Source organism: Triturus cristatus, chromosome 3_2 (assembly GCF_964204655.1).
Source record: "Triturus cristatus chromosome 3_2, aTriCri1.1, whole genome shotgun sequence".
NCBI lineage: Eukaryota > Metazoa > Chordata > Amphibia > Caudata > Salamandridae > Triturus > Triturus cristatus.
Genome location: NC_140584.1, coordinates 17,196,090 through 17,214,601, shown reverse-complemented (window position 1 = coordinate 17,214,601; position 18,512 = coordinate 17,196,090).

Sequence of the window (18,512 nt, the reverse complement as noted above, 5' to 3'; positions counted from 1 at the left end):
GGCTGCGCGCAAAACAACAGGAGTACAAGGAACACCTGTGGGCGGATGCCAAGACTCGCATAACGGCAGTCCGACACAGGGTCTACGAGAAGGGGACAAGGCTGGCAAACTCCTTGCATGGCTAGACGAGGGAACGGACAACTAAGTGGGTGGCAAGAATCAGATTGGAAAACGTAGACATGACTGCGGACCCACAGGAGATCGTAACGGCTCTGGCCACACACTTTCAGCAAGTCTACACCTCTGTACACGCAACCTCAGTGCCGGAAGCACTTGACTTCCTTAGGGACATACACATGCCGCGGCTCAGACCAGAAGAGACTGAAGGGCTAGAGGCAGACATCACTGCTGAGGAGCTCAAAGTGACCATCCATAAACTGCAATCGGGCAAGGCCAGTGGCCCCAACGGTATCCCCATAGAACTATATAAACGTACGGCTGACAGAGTGGCCCCCTACTTGTTGAACATGTACGATGCTAGCCTGGCTGTGGGAGAGCTTCCCAAGGATCAACGTACGGCTACTAGCGTAGCCATTCATAAGCCCGTCAAACCTGTAGAGGAGTGCACATCGTACCGACCGATATCTCTGATCATCGCGGAGGCTAAAATACTGGCAAAAACGTTGTCACTCCGCCTCGCCCCGTATCTTACCAAATTAATACCCTCCGACCAATCAGGATTCTTGTCTGGTAGAAATACAGCCCTCAACCTTCGGCGCCTACATAATGTCCTGGGTCAACGGCATACAATATGAGAGGACGCAGCAGTCCGTTCTCTTGATGCAAAAATTGCATTTGACTCTGTAGAATGGCCATTCCTTTTTGCTCTCCTCCGGCATTTTGGGTTCGGGACTAATTTTTGCTCATGGGTTCGTCTACTGTACACTAACCCCATCGCACACATGGTAGTGAATAGACACATATCACAGGAGTTTATTCTGGGACAAGGGACATCGCCACTCCTGTTCGCATTGGCCCTGGAGCCACTGGCTGCCTGGATCAGGAGAGACCATATGATTCGGGGTCTGAAATGGAGGGAGGGATGGGAGGACCTTATCTTCCTCTACGCTGACGATGTTCTGGTGTATATGGCCTCCCTCGCACGAACCTTTCATGCACTACTAAATATCTGTGCGGTGTTTGGCACGGTGTCCGGCTATACGATTAATTGGGAGAAATCGGTGCTTTATATTTTGTACGGACCTCCTCCCAGGTTACCTAGGGGATGTACGATCAAGATAGTGTCGGACAGCTTTAAATACATTGGGATTCATGTCATGTCCGACCCGAACACATTTCAGGCGCTCAACCTTCAAGCACCACTGCACAGGCTGAGATGGGGTATAAAGCACTGGCGAACGTTGTCACTCACCCTACCACCCACCTGTGGAAATGTAAAACGAACTGATGGAGGCATGACTTAAGGAATTAAACTAGCATAACTGCCAGTCACAGCTTAACAGCTTCCTGTGCCCACAAAATGGAGGGTTTAAAGGGAACATAACAATATAAGATACCTAACACCCTCTATATAAAGTGAGGATTAAACTCACATTGTCCATTAAAGCTTCCGTAAATGCAGATGAACAGGGGAGGCAGGAATGGTGAGAGCAGGTGGTTGGAAGGCATGTGACAAACCTGCACTCTTAGAGTGCTTCTGTCACACGTCTCGGAGGCGAGCTGTGAGCACAGGGCAGTCTAAGCATGTTGGCCGGAACTGCATAAAGACGGAGCCTGTTACCAAAAAGCAGAGTCATACCCTAGTGGGCAAAAAGAAGCAAAAAGTCACTTTAAATAGCCCAACAGTTGGCAACTAACACAAATCAGTTTCTAGCACAACCAGGAAAATGGAGCCCAATTGTGTAGCCTAATCTGGCAGCACTGAACTTACAGCAGAGGGTAGCCTGCCAGGCATCAAGAGTGGGAGGTACTGTTCATGTGTAATAGTGGTATTAAGAAGTGCTGATTGGTTGGGGAGTATGCATGTGCATTACTGTCAAAACTGTACCCACACTCTACTTTAAGTTTAGCAGAAGACTTGCAGGTTGCTGGTCACCCTGAAGAAATTAATCACATGTTGTGTGGGGGGAGCACAGCATTGGTTGAATGATGGGTGCTGTACTGCTTTTGCACGGAGATCTTTTGATACTTGCAGTTTACCAGCCACAAATCTAATATAGCACAGGGAGCTCGGAACTACCATAGAGGAGTTGCAGGCCGGAGCACAAGGTGCTGGTTGAACTTTGATGTTTCCTAATCCCTAATTAGAGGAGGAGAAGTTCACTGAGATGAAAACTGGAACCAGACGAATGACCTCCAGCTCTGCCTCAGTTTATCAATGTTGTGGAAAGCAGGGCAGGTAGTTAAGGAAGGTAGGCGGAAGTCGTCGGTTCAACACCTGACTGGCTCAAAGACTGCAGAAGTGTTACACTGCTGGGAGTACTAACAAGCCCTAGCACACATAAATGACATCTTTATACACATTAATAGTGCAAAATAAATTGTAATAGACAATGAATATTCATGTGATGTTGTAGATGTAATGTGTTTCGTTGCTATGGGGTTGTGGCCCGCGACTTCCTCAGGGCTTTATTACTTTTGTAGAGAACGTTCTGCCTTCCTGCCGGTTATACTTCCGTCCCGGCCGTCTATTACAATTTATTTTGCACTATTAATGTGTATAAAGATGTCATTTATGTGTGCTAGGGCTTGTTAGCATTTTGTTAAGGATCTCTTAGGGGTCTGGATTGTAGGGTATAGGATGATTACCCCCTCCCTGAGCACCATAACCTAAAAAACCCAAATACTGTGAAACACAGACCGTTAACAGTGAAGCGCCACTTCCACATAGGGCATAATCATCCCGCAGAGTAGCTACTGCTGGGAGTAATTAGGATGGCTGAGACAAATGGCGCCTAGCCATTCTTCTAACACAGCTCCATCCGAAAAGATTTGCTGGGGCCAGCAAAACTAATCACATGTTCCATTGATGCAGATGGTGAGCTAGGTTACATACAATACCGAGTAGAAGAGAGACAGGCTAGGGCATCTACGGACAGCAACACGGCTCACGATCACATTTTCATATTAAGGAGGCAGCAGAATATCCCCAGATATTCACAGGGATTGTGTGAAGGAGCTATGTCCAGGTCAATGGAATCAGGCGATTCAGTAGCCAAGCAGGTTACCATATAAGGAGGAATTTACCACACAAGCCAACTATGTAGTAGTATTCATAGCTGGTCAACCGAGTAATTACAAAGGGACAACGCACAGCAGCAAGGCCAGGCTCAAGTTTCATCAGAGCTTCCTTCAGTCAATAATGGAGGTATTGAAATGCATCACAATTAATTTGGGAATGAAGCCTATGGCCAGGTAGGCAAAGGAAAGTGAGCAAAAAATATATAATAAGTAGTAATACGGCAAAGGCACAAGAAGTTTACTTGGCATAACTGCCATTTCTTGCTGCATAATTCCAGTGGCACGAGCCATAGAATGGAAGCAACTATGTCCATAAGCCAACCTTTTGTGAAATCAGGGTCTGAGATAGGGCTTTTCGAAAGCAGGTCACAAAGCTCACTATCCCAGTGGGGTTACACCGATGCAGGAGATATCAAATTTAAGGAACTCCCTCTGGTTGTTTCCGATGGATCACACAGATGACAGGGTTATCCTCCTGAACATTATAGGGACACTTGAATGGCTGTTTTTCTACTAGTCATGGGGGAGCTGTCGGAGATCAGGAAACCACCTCCAGCTTGGCAGGGAGTCACAAGATTTAACAATGCATATCTTCACACAACGAAGTAAAAAAGTGCAATTGCCCCAACAAGGTCTTTGGGATGCCTCATCGCAGGGTCATTTGAGACAATTGTCGGACAAGGTCCTTACGATGCGTCATGGCAGGGGCATTTGGAGGGAGACAAAGGGGTAAGAAATGGTCAGCACTGGGAAGACAGAGCGCTTGCAGCCCAGGCATGGCCACGGGCCATGAACGCCAGACATTCGGTAACAAGTGAATCCTCAAAGCTGCGACCCGTTGTACCAAGTATTCAACAGAAGTGGAGCTGTCATGGCAGTCAAAAGTGATTTATGACAACCATTAAAGAGACCCTATGACTGTAAGGATGATGTTTGGATCCCACAACTTTCCCACAAAGAAATGTGAGATTTTTTTTGGTTTTTTCAACTAAATTTGAGGTTTGCAGGAGATTCTGGGTAGGGAAATGTTGGGGATCCATGCAAGTCACACCTCTCTGGACTCTCCTGGTTGTCTAGATTTCAGAAATGTGTGGGTTTGGTAGGTTTCCCTAGATGGCCGCCTTTCCCAGGACAAAAAACGCAGGTGACCCCCTTGTAAAACCAGGGCATTTAGAGACAGATAATTTTGATGTCTCCACAGTCCGTTTTGGGCTTTTACCTGCCTCAGGTACTTGGCCGACCCGCACAAGTGAGGTACCATTTTTATCAGGAGACCTGGGGGAATGCTCTGTGGTAGGAAATTTGTGTCAGCCCAGTGAATCCAAACTTTCCTACACAGAAATGTGAGAAAATTTTTATTTTTCAGCTAAATTTTAGGTTTGCAGGGGATTCTTGGTAGGGAATGTTGGGGGATCCATTCAAGGCACACCTCTCTGACTCACCTCTCTGGACTCCCCGGGGTTTCTAGTTTTCAGAAATGTCTGGGATTTGTAGGTTTCCCGTGATCAAAAATTCAGGGGACTCCCTCGCATAACAAGGTATTTTTGTAATTGATAATTTTGTAGTCTCTACAGTATGTTTTGGGACATTTCCTGTCATGGTCATGAGGAGTACCCACACAAGGGTATGCCCAGACGTGGGTCCCTTGCTCGCTTTGCCATTGGATTCAAGCTATCTTGGCTGATGAGGGGTCTTACCTGGAAAGCGGTCCCAGGAAGCTTGTTTACGTTCCAGGGAAGACCTGGCTTGGCAGTTCAATAAATTAATCAATCAGGCGTTTGTTAAGTGGGACTACTCACCCGTAAGGGTCTCAAGGCGCTGGACTGGACTGTTCCCATGAGGCACATGGTCAAGACTGATTTGCAAATAGCTGAGTCTGAACTGGTGTGGCGAAGTGAGCTAAGGAACGATGATGGATTCATCCCAGATCTGTGACTGGGGGTTAGTGTCTGAAACGTTTCAGCGCTCCGTCTCCTTGTGTTTGCTTTGTTTACCCACACAAGTGAGGTATCATTTTTATAGGGAGACTTGGGGGAATGCTGGGGTGGTGGAAGTTTGTTGCTCCCCTTAGATTCCAGAACTTCGCATCACAGAAATGTGAGGAAAATGTGTTTTGTTTTACAAAGTTTGATGTTTGCAAGGGATTCTGGGTAACAGAACCTGGTGAGAGCCACACAAGTCACCACAACCTGTATTTCTACGGATGTAGGGTTGGGAAATGCTGGGTGGGTGGAAGTTTGTGGCTTCTGGACGATTCCAGAACTTTCTATCACAGAAATGTTAGGAAAATGTGTTTTGTTTTACAAAGTTTGAGGTTTGCAAGGGATTCTGGGTAAGAGAACCTGGTGAGACCCACACAAGTCACCCCATCCTGGATTCCCCTGGATGTCTAGTTTTCAAAAATGTATAGGTGTAGGTTTCCTTTGCGGCCAGCAGAGCTTGGATCCAAAAGCTACAGCTAGGCACACTGCGAAAAAGGGTCAATTTTCACTGGACAAATGTGATGTGTCCAAGTTGCGTTTTGCCCCATTTCCTTTCACGGGTACTAGGCCTACCCACACAAGTGAGGTACCATTTTGAACGGGAGACTTGAGGGGCTGCTGGGTGGGTGGAAATGTGTGACTCCCTGCAGATTCCAGAACTTTTCATCACAGAAATGTGAGGAACATATTTTTATTTTACAAAGTTTGGGCTTTGCAAGATATTCTGCGTAATAGAACTTGGAGAGAGCCGCTCAAGTCACCTCATCCTGGATTTCCCTGGGTGTCTAGGTTTCAAAAATTTACAGGTTTGCTAGGCTTCCGTAGGTGCCAGCTGAGCTAGAGCCCAAAAACCACAGCTAAGCACATTGCAAAAATAGGGTCTGTTGTCTGTAAAAAAATGTAATGTGTCCACGTGTTTTGGGCCATTTCCTGTCACGGGCACTAGGCCTACCCACACAAGTGAGGTACCATTTTTATCGTGAGACTAAGGGGAACACAGAATAGTAGAACAATTATCATTAACAATTGACTTTCTTGGGGCGTGGCTTGGCCGTGAAGCGGAATGGCTGCCTGAAACCGCAGCTCCGCCGATCGAGCTCATTAATCCGATAAAATATCCGACTACCGGGTGCTGGACTCGGTCCACCCGACCTCCTAGCACACTACTTGTTGCCTGGGACTGCCTGACGCCGCTCCTGGAGCTGGAGCTGGAACCGCTGCGGAGAGCTGGTCGGAGAGCGGGCTGCGGCGGTGCGGCCTGGCGCGCCTGTGAGGTCCGGGGACTTGCGTAGCACTGAACGCGGAGGGGAGCGGCGCTGTTCGGGGCCGGGCTGCGGCTTCGCCTCGCCCATTTGGAGTACCTGAGACCCCGGCTTTGCCACGCTTGGGCGGTGCCTGGGGGCGCTGACGGAGGATCGGGCGCTGCCGGCGACTGCTGCTGGGCTGAGGCCGGGGGCCTGGAGGTCTCGGCGCGACTTGGCGACCGGAGCTGCGGGGGACCCTGACGGCCGGTGAGTGCGGAGCATGCGCTTACAGTGGTGGCGTGCCTGAGGATGGTTCACCCGGCTCCCCCTCCTGGATCGCCTGTGGCCTTATCCCCGAGCGGGGTGTGCGCGCCCTGCCGGTCGCTGAATCGGGCCGGGCCTGGCCGTAACAGAGGAGGGCGGCCATTTTGAACGGAGTGCCGTCGGGGATCCGACCGCGCTGGCGGGCCCCGCAGTGAACAGTGCCGGTTGGTGAACGGCGCGGCGGCGGACGGCTGCGCCTCGTGCCTATGTTGATGCCCTCGAAGTGAGGTCCGCTGAAGGGCAGTGCCCGCTCTCCTGAGAGCCTCCTGGCATACTGTTGGATCCCTGGCTGAGGAGACGGTCGCCGGGGCGCTGGGGAGCTGGCCGGCTCGGTAGGGAGAACTCGAGGAAGTGCTGCTGCCTCGTGGAGCCGCGCCGCCTTCGCCCATCCCTGGAGTGGCCGGGGGCCTTCTTGGAGCCGCTGGCGGGCGCTTGCACTGGGCACCCGTTGGATTGGGCCTGCTCTGCCTAACTGACATTGGGTCTCTGCCGCCTTGGCTGGCGACTGTGCTGTGTCGCGGCGATGGGCAAGCCTGACACGAGACAGCCGAGTCTCACCTTTGATAAGACCAGGCAAAAGCAGACGGAGCAGGACCAGAGGGACGCAGACGCTACGGTGGCTGGACCGGGCGGCTCCCGTGATACGGACATCAAATCGATGTTTCAGGAACTGAAGGTGAGCCTGCAGGGAATAGACACTAAAATGGATGCCTTGGCGGCACGCATGGACACCAATACGGCTCGGATGGATAAGCAGGAAGGTAGAGCTGAGGCGTTGGAATCGAGAGTGTCTGATATCGAGGAAAGCCACTCTGACCTCGATAAACGTATGCGTGGCATGGACAAGGTCCTGGCGCTGATTCAGCGGAAAAACGAGGACTTGGAAGCCAGATCGAGGCGCAACAACGTTCGCATAACGGGGGTGGCCGAATCCACAGATATCACGAACATGGCGACCTATGTGGAGCAGATGCTAAAAGATCTGTTTGCTGCGGGGCTGTCGCAGATGTTCCTCGTAGAGCGGGCGCATAGGACATTGGGGCAGAGGCCTGCGCCGGGGGCGCCGCCGCGGCCCATCATTGCGAGGATCCTAAACTTCAGGGACCGCGACACGATCCTACGCATGGCGAGAGAAATGCAAGACGTACAATACAAAGGCAACCATGTCGCCATATACCCGGACTTCACCGTGCAGGTCCAGGCTGCACGCAGAGAATTCATGCCAGCGAAAAAAGTTTTCCAACAAACAGGCACAAAATATTCCCTAATCTACCCCGCGAAGCTGAGAGTGCACGGCCCAGGGAAGCCGACCTTTTTTCTGGACGCAAAAGCCGCCCTGCAGTATGCTAAGCAACTGGTAAAGGATCAAAAGTCTAAACCACATGCTGAGGTTCCGGACCAGAGAGACAATCTGAGTGACGTTGAGTGACTGCAGGGGTGCGGACTTATCACTGCACTGGGGGGGTAAGTCCCGGCTGTGCCGTGGCAGCTGGCCTCCTGATAATTTAGCCCGATGACTGCTCTTGGCTGCGGGGTCGTTGAAATGTGCTAGTGCTGGGGGGCGGGGGGGCATTGAGCTGAAGTGCTGGGCCGGCGCTCGATCACCCTGTCAAAAGTACGGGGTTGACTGTTGGCTGACCTGCGTTCCCCAAGGGATGATTCCCGATACCTGGCTCTTGACACTGGGGGGGGATAACGGCGTTGGTGGGGGGGGGTGGTGTGGGGGGCGAATGCACAACCTGATTGGGGGGTTGGAGCGGGTGGGGCATCTGTTTTGAGTTTGGGGGGTTTTGTTGTTGACTGTTTGGCTGCGGTCCGGATGTTGGATGGTGTGGGCCTCTGCGAGAGGGTGCGATTTGTACTCTTTGACTTACTCAACCGCCTGGGGCAGTGTGCACAGCGGCGCGGCGATTTATCAGAACAGGGACACGCTGGACCTGCAAGACACGTAGCGAGATGCATGAATGGATGGGAGCGAGATGTGTGGGGACCGGCTGGCGCACTGACAGAACAGGGACTACTGCTACTTCTACCGCCATGAAGCAAATTAAATGTCTCACCTGGAATGTGCGTGGTATGAACGACAGGCGTAAAGTCAGGCTGGTGCAGGCGTATCTACTCAGACAAGAAATTGATATCTGCCTCCTGCAGGAGACACACTTGACCGATAGGGCTGTGCATATGCTACATCATGGCAGATGGGGGGAGATAGCGCACTCTGCCTACTCCACTTACTCCAGAGGAGTGGCGGTGTTGATCAGGAAGGGTCTGCAATGGAAGACACATGAAGTACTAAAGGACCCCGAAGGTCGATACCTCATGGTAGTGGGCACGCTGTGTGGGATGAGAGTGGTGGTAGTGAATGTATATGGCCCGAATGATGATCGACCGAGCTTCTTCCGTGATCTGTGGCACAGGGTGCAGGCTTGCGGCCCGGCAGCGATTTTGTGGGGGGGTGATTACAATGTTGTTCTTTCAAACGATATGGATAGGCAGGGCACGGCTAGATCACACCACCCCAGGGCATCGGAGGCATTGGGCGACATTATACTAGACGCAGAATTAGTGGACTCCTGGAGGAGACTACATCCCGGGGTTCGCACTGGCACCTGTATCACGGTCCATCGAGCGGCGTGGTCTAGGCTAGACTACTGGTTGCTCTCAAGGGACCTACACACTATGGTACTAGGGGTGGAACATTTGCCGAGGTCACTGTCTGATCATGCACCGGTTTGCCTGACGCTGTCAACTCCGGCACACTATGTTCAACCGTTTAGTTGGAGATTCCCCTCCAGGGCGCTTCGCGACCCAGTCTTTCAACAGGCTTTGCGCGAGAAGTTAGAGGAATATTTTGAACTTAATGAGGGCACAGTTGATTCGCCGGGCACGCTCTGGGAGGCCTGTAAGGCGGTGACTAGGGGACACTGTATGTCGCTGAAAACGGGTGTATTGCGGTCCATACGGGACACGCTGTGCAAACTGGAATCTGAGCTTGCTGAACTCGAGTCGGCTTTGCTGGGGGCGCCTACGGACAGCTTGCGAGCAGAATTTAGGGCGACCCTAACTAAATATCAACAGGAGGCGGACAGAGAAGTGGCATACCTATCTAAAGACAGTCAGGCCAGACGCTACGGAGAGGGGGACCGCGCCGGTCGCACGCTGGCGGCCATGCTGAGAGCACCCAGAGGGGCAGAGTATATTCTGGAACTTAGAACTTCAGAGGGTGGGGTGGCCAGGGAGCCGCAAGACATACTGCAAACCATGACTGACTATTATCGTGACCTTTACACCACTAGAGTGACGCCGGATGATCAGGTGTTAACTGACTACCTGGACACCATAGCCTTAGCCTGGTTTAACGATAGAGCCCGTCAGTACATGGACTTACCGTTCACGAAAGATGACATACGTGCTGTGATAGCGAGTATGCCCCTTAGCAAGGCGCCGGGCCCCGATGGGCTGACGGCGGCTTTCTATAAGGAATACACGGACATCCTGGTCCCCGTCCTTCACAGGGTGTACGAGGAGGCCGTTGAGACGGGTGTCCTCCCTCCGTCGTTGCGGGAAGCTATGATAATTACACTGCTCAAACCAGGGAAGGACCCTGCTCACCCCGACTCCTACCGCCCGCTTTCATTAATCAATCTCGACGCCAAAATATATGCCAAGTTGCTGGCAGACCGACTAAAGTACATGATGCCACAGATAGCACTCTCGGACCAGTCGGGATTTGTGATGGGTAGATCTACGTCACATAATTTGCGAGTGCTGTTTGGGCTCCTCCACTACTTAGACCCCAAGGTGCAGGCCACGGCTGCCCTGCTGGATGCGACCAAGGCATTCGACTCGCTGGAGTGGAAATTCTTGCGCAGGCTCTTTACCCGCATGGGATTCAGCCCGCTTTTTGCCAGGAGCATTGGCGTACTCTACAACGGGCCGTCGGCCCGGGTGAGGGTAAATGGGCATATGTCAGAACCAATCCCCATAACCAGAGGGACACGGCAGGGGTGTCCACTGTCACCGTTGCTATTTGCCATCGCGACGGAACCACTGGCAGCCCGCATGCGACAGCACCATGCACAGCGAGGCGTTGGATTCACGACGCGCGGGCTGCTCATTTCCATGTACGCTGATGACATCACCATCTACATGGTAGACCCATCCCAAAACTTTGACCCGCTGATGCGGGAAATGGTGCGCTATAGCGGCCTCACTGGCATAGATATTAACTGGTCTAAATCGGTAATGTTGCCACTGACGGACGGCACAACCGCATGCCACACTGAATTCCCAATAGACTGGGTCACAGACGAGGTCAAGTACTTGGGTATACACATAAGCCGCTCTATCCAAGAACTGTGGCTGGCGAACTTTGGTGTGGCTATGGAGTGGTTCGAGGGTAAAGTGAAGAGGTGGAAAACGCTGCCATTGTCATTGACGGGCCGCATCGCGATACTCAAAATGGTTGTAGTGCCCAAATTCCTCTATCTGTTTGTCAACATCCCCCTTCCGATGACTAAGGCGTTCTTCAGCCGGCTGCGTTCTGCTATGATAGAGCTGGTTTGGGCTGGCAGGCAGCCCAGAGTGGCATGGAACCTCCTCACCCTCCCTTTCCGCCAGGGGGGCCTGGCTGCCCCGGACATAGAGCTGTATGCATACAGCGCTCAAGCTCAATATTTACATTTCTGGCATCATCCGATTCCCTATCAACCCCACGTCGCCATAGAAACGGATGTGGCGGCGCCATGCCCCCTCAGGACGGCGGCATACCAGCGATATCGACGGTCCCAGGACGACATTAATACAGTGGAGATGGTGCGTTGGGCCTGGTCGAACATTGCGAAGCGTGCGGGCGTCACTGAGCTCTATGCCCCGAGTATGCCGTTGGAGGGCAACCCATTGCTAGGACCGCTCACTGATGCAGCGGTGGCACGGCGGGCTAGTAGCTGTGGCCTGAAACTAGCGGGCGACCTCTACCCTGACGACACGTTCCTCAATGTGCAGGACATGGCCGTGGCACCGGACCCGTCGGCTTCTGAACTTCTCCTATATTATCAGCTGAGGGCGGCGTGTAGGCATAGGTATCCTACGTTTCCGAAGGCTCCACCGTCGGTGGCAGCGCTAGAAGACATACTATCAAATAGATCTCCGCGCAAGCTGATAACGCGTATATATAGAGCTACGCAAAGTGCTTCGCCTGTGGCCCATGCAGACTCACGGTCCCTGTGGGAGTTGGAGGCGAGTATTCAGATTACAGAGAAGCAGTGGGAGTTCTGCTGCACCCAGCTTGAAAACTTGTCGCCTAACTATAGATTGAGACTTATTCACTTTAACTTCCTTCACAGGACGTATCGAACACCCGTGCAACTCTTTAAAATGGGATTACAGGTGGATGCGAATTGCTGGCGATGTGGCGAACGGGAGGCCACATTCTACCACTTAGTTTGGGTGTGCGGTCCGATTTATGGGTTTTGGGAGGCAGTTTTTGCCGCCATAGGGAAGATGGTGGGTCTGACTATCGCGCCGGACCCTCTTGTGGCCCTTCTGGGTTTTGTGCTGAGCGTGCCATGTGCCTCGCGCAAGCTGGTTGCCCTTCTCCTACTGCTTGCTAAGCGCCAAATAGCGTTGCATTGGAAGAAAAAGTCACCGCCGGGGGTCTCGGGATGGGTGGCGTCAGCAACTTACTGCAAGGAGCAATTGACCGCCTACTGGGATCAGATGCCGCTGCGGTCCAGACCCGCGGACATTTGGCAGCCGCTTGTGGACTGGCTGGCAGCGACTGGGGCAACTGACGATGACTGAAAGAGACTGCTGGATGTGTGGCATTGTTGCGAGATTGGTGTGAAACTGCGACGAGGGGTAGTCTGTGCAGGGTCTCATGTAGCAGCGTATGAATATGGCCGCATTATCGCTGGGTGTTCACTGCAAGGAAATTTTGTGCAGGTGCTAGGGGGCTCTCCTCCGTTTTCAGATTGCAGCCGCTGTTGTAGTTTATACAGATTCTATTTTTGTATGGTAAAATGTGGAAAGCCGAGACACCGCTGCTGTCGAGATTTTGCTCAAGTGTATGACTTTGATCCGAGCTTGCGGCGCGATGCCGCGAATACAAGCTGCCTGCCTCCGGGTTGTTGGCTAAACAGCAGTGTACACTTTCAATGGTTCAATAAAGGTTTTTCAAACAAAAAAAAACAAAAAAAAACAATTGACTTTCTTTGCATTTCTGCCTTCCAAATGTAAGACAATGTGAAAAAAAGTCATTTTGAATAATGTCCTCTAATTCACATGCTTGTATGGGTACCCACAATTTCAAAGATGTGCAAATACCCACTGCTCCTGAACTTTATATTTTGTTCCCATTTCGGAAATATATAGGTTTCCTTGGTACCTATTTTTCACTTTTTATATTTTACTAAATGAATTGCTATATACCCGGTACACAATGAAAAACCATTGCAAGACGCTGCTCAGTAATTTGCTCTGGGTACCTCGGGTTCTTGATGAACCTACAAGTCTTAAATATGCCCCCAACCAGAAGGGTCCAACAGACATAATGGTATACTGCTTTTTTGAGGGGGAAATTGTCTTTATTAGTCTTTGATTTAAATTATACAAATCCTTAACCAATGGGAGTCAATTATATATTTTCTTTTTGCAGCCGTTTGGTAGATAATGTCATGCATCTAGCTTTATTCGCAGTGGTTTATTATCAATGCTGCTTCGGGATCCTATATTTCCACAACTCTTCTTGTACATAACAGTGAACATTTTACCATCTGTCCTGCACCATAGAGAGGTATCTTGCTAAGTGTTGCCAGTGGGAGCGAAATTATTAGCCCAGTCTTTTGGTCGCCGTTTGGGTACTGCGTGTGAAGGGGGTAGGCCCGTCAGGGTGGTCACATGGGGTTGCCTAGCAGTGATGGGCTACATGTTTGGTGTGAGGCAGGGTCTATTTTTATCACATAGTACCCCAGGCCCGTTCTGCCCACACCTGAGGTATGAGACCCTTATCCTTGCCCTGCCAGCCTAATTTGTAGGCCGTGTTAAATTGAGCAGAGGGTCTGGTTTTACTGTATAACAAATACCCTGGGCCATCCTTGTCACTCAGCCAGTATGAACCCCTACTTAGGCCCTGCCAACGTAATCTGTAGGCCTTTGTTAAATTGACCAGAGTTCTGCACCCATTTTTCTGAACAGCAGGCTCTAAGACTGTCTGACTAAAAATCATAGCCAGCTTCTCTCTGCGAGGCCTCCTGCTCCAAACTATAGAGCCCCCACCCTACCCGTGTGCGCAGAGTTCACTGGCGCAAAGTTCACTGTCTCTCTCTATCCTGCCGGAATATAGCCCACCAAATCCTGGGTACATCTGGCTATGTGAATAGAGAAGTTCCCACCACAAGAACGTCGGACCATGGTGATGGATGTGGCAACCAAGACATTGCTATATATTTTATTCCTTACAATAAATATTTTCTGCTTGCCCTATGCAATTTAAAACGAGCGCTTGGCCTGAGAATATAACCTTTCACCTAGTCTATGTTCCGCATTTAGTAGGATAGACACGACACTTCTGATAAATGTGCGAACCGTGGTGTAATTGACGTAGGTAGAACTGGCGTGGGATGACGTTGCTGTAGACACTTCCCACTGCATTAAAGAGTATAAAAAGGAAGCCCACGGGGTTCTTGTCGGACTACCCCACCCGTCTGTTGGTAGATGGCAGGTGGGTGTGGGTACTCCCCAAGAGCTCTTGTTTTTTGTTTTAAGATACAATTTAACTTGCCTATATATTTGCTGTTTATGCTATGTATGCTATTTTGTCTCTAAATTGGTGTCTTCTTATTGAGAATGTAATACTTATATTATAATTGCAAGGCTGCTTTCTTTTCGGTTTAAACGTGAGTATTCTCAGCATTTTAGATCAAATGTGTTTTACATTCTGAGAACATTTTCCTTGATTTAAATTGTTTTTCATAGTGCATTTATAAATGTGTCTTTGAGTTTTGTATTCTGCACATGTTATAATTGCATTTTCTGAAGTGTCTCTCTTCAAACGATTTCAATGCCTTCTGAGTCCTATTGAGAATTAGACAAAAGTGCCTTCTGATTCACGTGACTCTCAGTGAATGCGAGGTCACTATATTTTGTATTTTGTATTTTAAATGCCTTTTTCTTGAAGTTGCACCTTCTAAATAAATCTGCTTAACCGGTTGGCTTTGTTTCCATGACTCACATATTTGTTTCCATCATTTTAGTGTGAGCGTTCCTGCACATCCCGCCTCAAGTTATGGTGCCCTCTTGTCCCCTAAATTGCTCCCTCGAACATTTGCCGAAGGGGCCCCCTAGCCTCCCTGGCTCCCAAAACGCTCCCTGTAACATTTGGTGACCCCAACGTGATGAGCAGTACCGGCTGACAGGAGGAGACGACTGGGACCCCGGACGCAGACTAACCTTCGTGCCTCTTTCCTGGCTGAACCACAAAGAACAGCCCTCGGGTAAATTATTTTGGCTTCCTGATGTGCTGTGTCTCTTGGGAACAGTTTTAGGGGAGCGCCCGGGGGACATCTGTGTTCGTTGTTTCAGTTTTCCTGTCTAACTGCTCTCGCTTATTAAAAGAACATTCCCAAGCTAAGGAAACGTGTGCGTAGTGGATTCCGAGCCAAAGGGTGACGTTAGGAAGTTGTTTGAATTATGTGTTTTTCTTCTTTTATAAATAGATATACGTTGTTATTCGTGCCTCTATGAAAGCAGGGGGGACCTCTGTCTAGTTGTAAGGACTGACAGGGAAGGGAAGATTGCGTCTGGTGTCTTTCAGTGTTCAATTGTAGGTTTGTTGTAAATAGATATAAGGTATACCTTTGTCCACTTGTAAGGAGCGACAGGGAAGGTAAGATTACTCTCAGTCAATAGACCTGAGAAAGAAGAGGAATCCCGTATCTGCCTAGCTAACAGGTTTTATGATTTCCTCTTGTGTTACGATTTCCTCTAGTATAAGAAGAGAAGAAAGTGGTTTCCCCGGGATGTATTAGTTATTATATTTTCGCTAGCTTAAGCATTGTTTTTTCCTTTTTTTTAGAGCTTACATTATGGGTTTTTTATCATTATATAGATATATTTTGTGTTACGGAGATAGCGTATTCACACATTTTAGCCTGTCCAAGAGGGACAGGAAGCCTGTGCAGGAAGGCAAGGAGTTTGCATGATGCAAATCTCAGCTATTTGCGGGCTCAGGAGCGGTTCAGAGTCCCGGAAAAGATGTGCCACTCTACGTCTTGTGACCGGCACGTGAGGATTTTTGATAAACAGTTATCAGACTTGCTCGGCTTTTGCGAGGGACTGTCAGTATATATTTTTATTTCCAAAGACAGTCAACATAAGTATTGTGTGATTATGGTTTGTGAACAAAACGCCATCCAATGTGGTTTTCTGTTCTCTTCCTGTGTTAAAATGAAACGTAAAGACATTTATTTTTTTGCTATGTTATTTTAAGACACTCTTCTGTACGCATTTAGGCCAGCAGAGCAAATAGTTCTGTGGGTTTATATATATAAATAGACATGTACATAATATGCTTCACATTTTGTATAATTGAAGTACGATTATTTTATGGTCAAATCTCTTTTTATTGTGGTCTTTTTTAGCATGCATTGTGGTTGTCTTTTTAAGCATCTGTGCCTGGCGCACCGACCTTTTATGTATTTAGTGAGACCAATAACTAGAATTGTAACTGTTTTTTATTTATGAAAGCTGTTGCCTTTTTGTGAATAAATAGTATTATATAGTTACCGCTTGCCCCCCAGACCCTGTCTGACCCATGTGGCGCAGCACCACATTTAATTAGCACAAGTCACTTTCAGATAACTGACCACGTAATGCACAACAACCAACACTGATTTGTTGATTTAGTTCTTCACATTTATATTTTTGAGTATGTACTTGGTGACAGGAGATTGCGTCTGGCGTCTCCCACTTTGTGCCGCAAATACGTGTGTATGGGACTGCCTCTGTCAGCTCATATTTGTTTTGAATTTTGATTACCTATTTGGTGTTTGAACATTTATTTCTGCAAGGAATGGGAGGCATCTTATTGCATTGAGATTACCAGTGTCTTTTTTCAACTGCGTGCTTCCAAAAATGGAACTACTTTCCTTCATCACATCGCCTTGTATATTATTTCCCTTGCATTGTGGTTTCCTCTCTCAGGCCTGGCAGCAGCCAATGCCTTTTGAATTCTCTCTCCACATTGTCAAAAGTGTCCTCTGTTCATCTCCTTTTTCAGCTAAATGCAGTGTACTTTAATAGATATACTTTTTCTCTCCTTCTTTCGGTCTGCATTTTGCGTCTCTCCCTCTCTTATCTGGCTCATGGGCCTTTCTCATCTCTTTCTCTCACAGTAGTATCACAGGATTTCACTACTGATTAGTGAGATCTTATGGGTGTACTTCTCTCTTATGCACTGCACTGAGAAGTAATCAGCAGAAACATCTGGGTACGTGCCAAGCACACCCACTTTAACTTAGACAGGTTCAATTTGAAGACCACACAACTGGTTCGCGGTGCATCCAGTGGATACTGTGTCTTGCTTCCAAGTAGCTGTCTTCATGATTAATAATCACCTCTTTTTTCTTTTTGGCACGATTTTAAATAGGCTCCCCTATTTCACTCATTACACCCTGAATAAAGTACATTCAGTTCCTTGACGGTCACACCTCATGCTTCTCATCTCACCTTTTTGGTGTGCTTGCACCCATGGTAAAGGATCCTCCCACTTGAATATTGAGTCAAGTGGTAGAAAGAGGGGGAGGAAGGATTTCGCAGGCATTAATTGACCATGTCACACAGCAACCTTTTTTACGTTTTCTGGTTGCTATTACGCCCTAGACTTGTCCCAGCATCAAATGATAGACCAGCCAGACAAAAGAACAAAAGAAAAAAGTGACATAATAAGTTGAGGTCAAGGACTGCCATCCCTTACCGCTCAGAGCCCAATGATAGAAGCAGTAATACCAGGTAAATTGGAGCTATTCCCTTTGATATTTTTGGATCATAGGCTGAACATAGTACATACAATGTTCTATGGCCCACAATGTCAAAAGACTAAAAATACCATCAATATAAGTAATATGAATATCTCTTTATTTAGATGACCAATTATAATTCATAAATGAATTTTTCATTATAGAACCTGATTAATATCTTTAGGTATCCATATTTCAATGCACAAAATGCAAAAGCCAACCTGGTCAGCTAGATTCACACTGAAGATTACACAAAATATTGCAGTACTAAGCAACTAAGTACGAAATAATTTAGTCCAAATTCAGAAGCAGCCGAGGCAGGCACAAGCGGTAGTCCGAATGCTAGGGCAGATCCAGGAAGTACTGCCACAGAGCGCACACAGTTGAAGTTAGCTAATAGAAAAGATTTTGAAATTGTGTCTCGTGGCCAAGGAAGTTAGTGACACTAGACTTAGAGAAACATAAATGTCGGAGCAGATGGTGAACATTAGACAGAGGATTGGAATTAGCAAGATAAGACTGTTCTCTTCCGATTTCTTGTGCACAGAACTGCACAGAAGAGGGGAGATGAAATGATGGAGTGGAATGCTCGCTAGCTACACCCAATTTTCGTTTTGGATTTATCAATAGGTCCAAAACATTATTGTAGGCCCTTAGGAGCAAAGCACTAGAACATACGGCATTAAAACAACGTGCATGACACATAATGAACATGGATTGGGTTTGTGGGAGCCTGTGTTTGACTT